The following is a 9,464-nucleotide window of genomic DNA, read 5'->3' as shown; positions in this document are numbered from 1 at the left end:
AGCGGTTGTACTAAGAGTCAGGAAGTGCTGCGGTACTACTGGTGAATGAATACAAGCGGTTGTACTAAGAGTCAGGAAGTGCTGCAGTTCTACTGGTGAATGAATACGAGCGGTTGTACTAAGAGTCAGGAAGTGCTGCGGTACTACTGGTGAATGAATACAAGTGGTTGTACTAAGAGTCAGGAAGTGCTGCAGTACTACTGGTGAATGAATACAAGTGGTTGTACTAAGAGTCAGGAAGTGCTGCAGTACTACTGGTGAATGCATACAAGCGGTTGTATTTAGAGTCAGGAAGTGCTGCAGTACTACTGGTGAATGAATACAAGTGGTTGTAATAAGAGTCAGGAAGTGCTGCAGTACTACTGGTGAATGCATACAAGCAGTTGTATTTAGAGTCAGGAAGTGCTGCAGTACTATTGGTGAATGAATACAAGCGGTTGTATTTAGAGTCAGGAAGTGCTGCAGTACTACTGGTGAATGAATACAAGCGGTTGTATTTAGAGTCAGGAAGTGCTGCAGTTCAACTGGTAAACGAATACAAGCAGTTGTACTCAGAGTCACATAAATATCATTGTTGGTGTTTCTTGGCATTAGAATAAAACAAGTAGTTATGGGTGTCAGCATTTATTTTACTATTGTACAATATCATGAACATATTTAATCTTGCAGTGATGACCATGTAAAGTGCTATGGTTTCATTTTAATTTAAAGGGACAGTAAACATACAAAATAATGTTATTTAATTCTGCACATAGTTCAGAATTATATAACATTATCTTAGTGGCACCTTTATAATTCTAATGCATTTCCTGATTTTTTTATCCCAAAGTTGGACTCCGCTCAAGGTTATACTGAGCGGGTCTTGTTGTTAAAAAGCACTTCACGGGCGCGCTGTCTAGTCACACGCTCACGCCATTGAAGTGAATGTAGCTCGCTCCCGCTCTGATCATTATTTTGTAGGTTTACTGTCCCTTTAAATTAGTATTTCTCAACTCCAGTCCTTAAAAATAGACAATAAAAGTCATAATTAGACATTCATGATCTAGACAGAGCATACAATTTTATACAGCTTTCCAATTTACTTATATTATTTAATTTGCTTCTTTCTCTTGTTATCCTTTGCTGAAAGGTTTCTCTAGGTGAGATCAGGAGCAGCAAAGAACTTAGGTTCTAGCTGCTGATTGGTGGCTGCATATATATATATATATATATATATATATATACACACATGTGTTTAGTTAGAAACCAGTAGTGCATTGTTGCTCATTCAACAAATGATACCAAGAGAATGAAACAAATTTGATTATGGAAGTAAACTGAAAAGTTTTTTAAAATTGTATCTTCTACCTAAATCATGAAAGAAAAATTTTGGGTTTCACGTCCCTTTAAGAAAAAGGCCAGATTTAAAAGGACATGAAACTCAAAATGTTTCTTTCATGATTCAGATAGGGCATACATTTTAAATAAAGTTGCCAGTTTACTTATGTTATCAAATTTGCTTTGTTCTCGTGATATTCTTAGAAAGGCAGAGTATAGGCCGGTAGTGTGCACATGTCTTAGGCACTACATGGCAGGAAACACTGCTGGCATCTAGTCCTCTTACAAACATATAACATTGTTTAAAGGGATACTGAACCCAATTTTTTTCTTTCATGATTCAGATAGAGCATGCAATTTACATTTAGCCACCAATCAGCAAGCGCTACCCAGGGTGCAGAACCAAAGATGGGCCGACTCGTAAGCTTTACATTTCTGCTTTTTCAAATAAAGATACCAAGAGAACGAAGAACAATTGATAATAGGAGTAAATTAGAAAGGTGCTTAAAATTGCTGCTCTATCTGAATCATAAGAAGAAGAGGTAAGGGTTTCACAGATCCAGATCAAGTAAACAGTAACAGTACCTTAACGTGTGGAGAAAGACGTAGTCGTCCTCAGCGCCGTAAGAGAAACACCCCAGTGAGTGACCTTGTTACCTCTAGCGAGTCGGCGGGTGAACTGGTTCACAGAAGAAAGGAGGGATTCCCCAAACATGAGAAGGTGAAGAGTGAAGTCCAAAAGATACAGAAAAACACTATGCACAAGTGTGCATGCATTAAAAGATGAAGACAAACTCAAAGTAAAGCGGTGATGCAGCTGTTACATCAGCTGACGCATTTTGCGCCCAACTGGCACTTTCTCAAAGATAATTTGGGAGCCAGGTATGCTCCGACTAATCTAGCCATACAGACCTGCCCCCAAATTCTGACGTATGTCGTTTGTGTAAGTGCATTTGTCAACATACACATTGCTAATTATGGATGTACATCCGCAACTTAGTTATTCAAATATCTTTGCAACTTACACAAAGTATACAAAATAAAATATACTAGAAGAAATAATTAGATTAAAAACACTGACATACATTTCATACAATATAAGCTTATAAAGAAAGTAAATTGGCTATATACAAAAATAAACTAAATCGATCTTTAAGTCATAAATTCACCTATTCACACATTTAAAATACAGCTGTAAGTAATCAAAAATATGAACTTTTCAATGCATAAGTCATACAGCCGTGACTTCACATACAGTATCTCACAAAAGTGAGTACACTTCTCACATTTTTGTAAATATTTTAATATATCTTTTCATGTGACAACACTAAAGAAATGACACTTTGCTACAATGTAAAGTAGTGAGTGTACAGTCTGTATAAAAGTATACATTTGCTGTCCCCTCAAAATAACTCAACACACAGCAATTAATGTCTAAATAAAAGTGAGTACACCCCTAAGAGGAAAGGTCCAAATTGGGCCCAATTAGCTATTTTCCCTCCATGGTGTTATGTGACTCGTTAGTGTTACAAGGTCTCAGGTGTGAATGGGGAGCAGGTGTGTTAAATTTGGTGTTATCGCTCTCACACTCTCTCATACTGGTCACTGGAAGTTCAACATGGCACCTCATGGCAAAGAGCTCTCTAAATATCTGAAAAAAAGAATTTTTGCTCTACATAAAGATGGCCCTAGGCTATAAGAAGATTGCCAAGACCCTGAAACTGAGCTGCAGCACTTGGCAAGACCATACAGCTGTTTCACAGGACAGGTTCCAGTCAGAACAGGCCTCGCCATGGTCAACCAAAGAAGTTGAGTGCACGTGCTCAGCGTCATATCCAGAGTTTGTCTTTGGGAAATAGACGTATGAGTGCTGCCAGCATTGCTGCAGAGGTTGAAGGGTCAGTTCTCAGACCATACGCCGCAAATTATATCAAATTGGTCTGCATGGCTGTGGTCGTCCTTATAATACACACCTGTCGTCCCAGAAGGAAGCCTCTTCTAAAGATGATGCACAAGGAAGACCGCAAACAGTTTGCTGAAGACAAGCAGTCTAAGAACATGGATTACTGGAACCATGTCCTGTGGTCCGATAAACTTATTTGGTTCAGTTGGTGTCAAGCGTGTGTGGCGGCAACCAGGTGAGGAGTACAAAGACAAGTGTGTCTTGCCTACAGTCCAGCATGGTGGTGGGAGTGTCATGTTCTGGGCCTGCATGAGTGCTGCCGTCACTGGGGAGCTACAGTTCATTGAGGTAACCATGAATGCCAACATATACTGTGACATACTGAAGCAGAGCATGATCCAGTCCCTTCGGAGACTGGGCCGCAGGGCAGTATTCCAACATAACAACCTCAAACACACCTGATGAAGCAAATGTATGCATGCGCGAAACGTGTCAGATAAGGGGCTTACCTTTTTGTACCTAAGCCTGTATCCAATAAATTAATGGATATACCACGGGACCCAGCGTCTTTTTTTCCTCACTTCATATACTGAAGCAGAGCATGATCCCCTCCCTTCGGGGACTGGGCCACTGTCACATTCCGTGTATTTACCTTTAAGAACCGATTACATTTTTCCTCTTACCTCCTATTTAAGAGCCATCTAGCGTTCAATATCTTGCTTGGATTGAATTTTTTACACACTTCTCCTGAGCCTTTGACAGCAGAGAATTGTTAGTTTTCATTTGTCTCCCGTCTCTACCTCAGGCCTGTCAGTTCAGTATAATAGATTTGGAGACAAACCAAAAATTCTGATACAACATTCTACTGTGTTACAGCCTCAGGGCAGTATTCCAATATGATAACGACCCCAAACACACCTCCAAGACGGCCACTGCCTTGCTAAAGAAGCTGAGAGTAAAGGTGATGAACTGGCCAAGCATGTTTCCAGAGCTAAACCCTATTGAGCATTTGTGGGGTATCGTCAAACGGAAGGTGGGGGAGCGCAAGGTCTCTAACATCCACCAGCTCCGTGATGTCATCATGGAGGAGTGGAAGAGGACTCCAGTGGCAACTTGTGAAGCTCTGGTGAACTCCATGCCCAAGAGGGTTAAGGCAGTGCTGGAAAATAATGGTGGCCACACAAAATATTGACACTTTGGACATTTCCACTTAGGGGTGTACTCACTTTTGTTGCCAACGGTTTAGACATTAATGGCTGTGTGTTAAGTTATATTGAGGGGGCAGCAAATGTACACTGTTATACAGGTTGTACACTCACTACATTGTAGCAAAGTGTCATTATATTGAGGGGGCAGCAAATTGACACTGTTATACAGGCTGTACACTCACTACATTATAGCAAAGTGTCATTATATTGAGGGGGCAGCAAATTGACACTGTTATACAGGTTGTACACTCACTACATTGTAGCAAAGTGTCATTATATTGAGGGGGCAGCAAATGTACACTGTTATACAGGTTGTACACTCACTACATTGTAGCAAAGTGTCATTATATTGAGGGGGCAGCAAATGTACACTGTTATACAGGTTGTACACTCACTACATTATAGCAAAGTGTCATTATATTGAGGGGGCAGCAAATTGACACTGTTATACAGGTTGTACACTCACTACATTATAGCAAAGTGTCATTATATTGAGGGGGCAGCAAATTGACACTGTTATACAGGCTGTACACTCACTACATTGTAGCAAAGTGTCATTATATTGAGGGGGCAGCAAATTGACACTGTTATACAGGCTGTACACTCACTACATTGTAGCAAAGTGTCATTATATTGAGGGGGCAGCAAATGTACACTGTTATACAGGTTGTACACTCACTACATTGTAGCAAAGTGTCATTATATTGAGGGGGCAGCAAATTGACACTGTTATACAGGCTGTACACTCACTACATTGTAGCAAAGTGTCATTATATTGAGGGGGCAGCAAATTGACACTGTTATACAGGCTGTACACTCACTACATTGTAGCAAAGTGTCATTATATTGAGGGGGCAGCAAATGTACACTGTTATACAGGTTGTACACTCACTACATTGTAGCAAAGTGTCATTATATTGAGGGGGCAGCAAATTGACACTGTTATACAGGCTGTACACTCACTACATTGTAGCAAAGTGTCATTTCTTCAGTGTTGTCACATGAAAAGATATAATAAAATATTTACAAAAATGTGAGGGGTGTACTCACTTTTGTGAGATACTGTACTTATAATACAGCTGTAAATTCATATGTGGATATACACACGATACATGTCCAAGGATATTAGTATTGAAAACAACATACGTCAGAAGGACTACATGGGACTCAAGATTTTGGGGATTTGTCGATTTCATAAACCCTGATTGAGGTCTAGGTCCCACCTGAAATTCATTCCTGTGGGTTCTTTGATACTGAATCTATCTGAATCATGAAAGAAAAAAACATGGGTTCAGTATCCTTTTGAGTATTCTTGCAAAACTATAGTGCTCCAGACAAGAGTACGCTCCTGAGCCTACCTACCTACTTAAAGATACAAAGAGAACAAAGTACATTTGATAACAGAAGTCAATTGGAAAGTGTTTTTTTTAACTGTATGCTCTATATGAGCAATAAAAGAAACATGTTAGATTTCATGTATCTTAATTGATTTCAATGCTCGAGATTTGCTGAGACTGTAAAAACAATTAAGCTACTGAATAGCTTAAGAAATACTTAAAGGGCAGTAAACACTTGTAATATATAAATGAACTTCACAATATACGTATTTATTTTATTATTTATGTTCCCATCTTCTGTGGGGTTTTCTAATTCTCAGATCCTTAGGTGTAATCTTAGGATACATAATTAATCTTCAGGGTTACAAATTCACACATTTTATTCAGTTTCTTGTTTTTTTCCTACTCTGCAAGCAGCTTCCTGCAGGGATTTCTGCTAAATGAGGAACAGTAGTCTTACATTCTCTTTATTCATAATGCCTGGTGCAAGGAAAATTACATTTTCAAGGATCTCAGAAAGAGAATGAAAGAGGGACTGCAGAGTAAGTGATCTGGTATTATCTGTGCATGTGGCTGACAGGGGGGCTGCAGAGCCAGTGGTCTGGTCTCATCCGTACATGTGGCTGACAGGGGAGCTGCAGAGCCAGTGGTCTGGTCTCATCTGTACATGTGGCTTACAGAGGGGCTGCAGAGCCAGTGGTCTGGTCTCATCTGTGCATGTGGCTGACAGGGGAGCTGCAGAGCCAGTGGTCTGGTCTCATCTGTACATGTGGCTGACAGAGGGGCTGCAGAGCCATTGGTCTGGTCTCATCTGTACATGTGGCTGACAGAGGGGCTGCAGAGCCAGTGGTCTGGTCTCATCTGTGCATGTGGCTGACAGGGGAGCTGCAGAGCCAGTGGTCTGGTCTCATCTGTACATGTGGCTGACAGAGGGGCTGCAGAGCCATTGGTCTGGTCTCATCTGTGCATGTGGCTGACAGGGGAGCTGCAGAGCCAGTGGTCTGGTCTCATCTGTACATGTGGCTTACAGAGGGGCTGCAGAGTAAGTGATCTGGTATTATCTGTGCATGTGGCTGACAGGGGACTGCAGAGCCAGTGGTCTGGTCTCATCTGTGCATGTGGCTGACAGGGGAGCTGCAGTCAGTGGTCTGGTCTCATCTGTGCATGTGGCTGACAGGGGGTCTGCAGAGCCAGTGGTCTGGTCTCATCTGTGCATGTGGCTGACAGAGGGTCTGCAGAGCCAATGGTCTGGTCTCATTTGTGCATGTGGCTGACAGGGGAGCAGCAGAGCCAGTGGTCTGGTCTAATCAGTGCATGTGGCTGACAAGGGGGCTGCAGAGCCAGTGGTCTGGTCTCATCTGTGCATGTGGCTGACAGAGGGGCTGCAGAGCCAGTGGTCTGGTCTCATCTGTGCATGTGGCTGACAGAGGGGCTGCAGAGCAAGGGGTCTGATCTGATATATTCATGTGACTGAGAGGGTCTGTGGAGTAAATGGTCTGGTCTCATCTGTGCATGTGTGTAACAGAGGAGATGTAAAGCAAGGGGTCTGATCTGATGTGTGCATGTGGTTGACAGAGGGGCTGCAGAGCCAGTGGTCTGGTCTCATCCGTGCACGTGGCTGACAGAGGGTCTGCGGAGCCAGTGGTCTGGTCTTAGCTGTGCATGTGGCTGACAAAGGGGCTGCAGAACAAGGGGTCCAATCTGATATATGCATGTGGCTGAGAGAGGGTCTGCAGAGCCAGTGGTCTGGTCTCATCTGTGCATGAGGCTGACAGAGAACTGTAGGGGGGTCTGATCTGATGTGTGCATGTGGCTGACAGAGGGTCTGCGGAGACAGTGGTCTGATCTCATCTGTGCAGGAGGCTGACAGAGGGCTGTAGAGGGGTCTGATCTGATGTGGGCATGTGTGTAAAAGAGGGGCTGCAAAGCAAGGCGTTTGATCTGAAGCCACATATGAGTACAGTACTGACAGAGGGGCTGCATGACATCTGATATGGGCATATAGCTGTCACAAGGGCTGCAGGGCCAGGGGATTTGATCTGAGGTCTGATGTTAGTATGTGGCTAACAGAGGGGCTGCTGGGCCAGGGGGCTAACCTGAGGTTTGATGCGGGCATGTGGCTGACAGTGGGGCTGCTGGGCCAAGGCTCTAATCTGGGGTCAGCAGAGTGGATAATTGACTGACACAGGAGCCTCAGGCCACAAGCCTAACCTCACATAGATAGGAGGCTGACAGAGGGGCTTCAGGGCCAGGGGTCTGACCTGAGGTCTACAGAGTGGGTATGTGGCTGACAGTGTTTTGCATACTTCATGCATATAAAAGTCATTGAGAAGTGAAACAGTTGCAGCTTCAGCAAAATTTAACACATTTGAAGCCAACATAGAATGCACATTGGCAGCCTCGCCATTTCTTTTTATTTAGTAAGGCTCAAGTATGGCCAAGTCAAAATACCCCCATATAAAAAATCATATTAACCTCTCAAGAACTCTTATTACCCAACCCCAATAAATCCTTGTGTTTTTCATATGAGACGTCTATTGTTTGAGGTTTCACAATGTTGCATAAAGTCTGTAATCCATAAGATATCAGCAGATACAGAGGTCTCCCACATTTCTGTCAACAGCAGGTTTAGTAAAGTGTGAGAGGGCAATAAACTGCAGAGAGTTGACCATTCTTACCTCCCCATGCTGTACAAGCTTCATGACTATTGATCAATACCTTCTTTGCACTGTAGATGTGCACAGCTGCCCCTCCTCAGCCCTAGGAAGAGTAACAATAATTGTATATAAATCAGGTCATGCACTACAGGCTGTCTACATCTCACCTTTTGCACATGGAGAAATGAAAATGGTACAAAGTTTCAGTGAAATACTTTTAATATAGAAAGACAATTTATTCTAATGAATGGTGTCACATTTAAAGGGATATTCTAACTTGTTTATTATGCATATGAAATAGTAGCATAGTGGTGGAGAGGGACAGGCCTCTGCTTAGTGGTGGAGAGGGACAGGCCTCTGCTTAGTGGTGGAGAGGGACAGGCCTCTGCTTAGTGGTGGAGAGGGACAGGCCTCTGCTTAGTGGTGGAGAGGGACAGGCCTCTGCTTAGTGGTGGAGAGGGACAGGCCTCTGCTTAGTGGTGGAGAGGGACATGCCTCTGCTTAGTGGTGGAGAGGGACAGGCCTCTGCTTAGTGGTGGAGAGGGACAGGCCTCTGCTTAGTGGTGGAGAGGGACAGGCCTCTGCTTAGTGGTGGAGAGGGACAGGCCTCTGCTTAGTGGAGGAGAGGGACAGGCCTCTGCTTAGTGGAGGAGAGGGACAGGCCTCTGCTTAGTGGAGGAGAGGGACAGGCCTCTGCTTAGTGGAGGAGAGGGACAGGCCTCTGCTTAGTGGAGGAGAGGGACAGGCCTCTGCTTAGTGGTGGAGAGGGACAGGCCTCTGCTTAGTGGAGGAGAGGGACAGGCCTCTGCTTAGTGGAGGAGAGGGACAGGCCTCTGCTTAGTGGAGGAGAGGGACAGGCCTCTGCTTAGTGGTGGAGAGGGACAGGCCTCTGCTTAGTGGTGGAGAGGGACAGGCCTCTGCTTAGTGGTGGAGAGGGACAGGCCTCTGCTTAGTGGTGGAGAGGGACAGGCCTCTGCTTAGTGGTGGAGAGGGACAGGCCTCTGCTTAGTGGTGGAGAGGGACAGGCCTCTGCTTAGTGGTG

This window comes from Bombina bombina, chromosome 7, assembly GCF_027579735.1.
Source record: "Bombina bombina isolate aBomBom1 chromosome 7, aBomBom1.pri, whole genome shotgun sequence".
NCBI classification, from domain to species: Eukaryota; Metazoa; Chordata; class Amphibia; order Anura; family Bombinatoridae; genus Bombina; species Bombina bombina.
The sequence above is the reverse complement of the archived record's forward strand: the minus strand, read 5'-3'. Positions refer to the sequence as shown.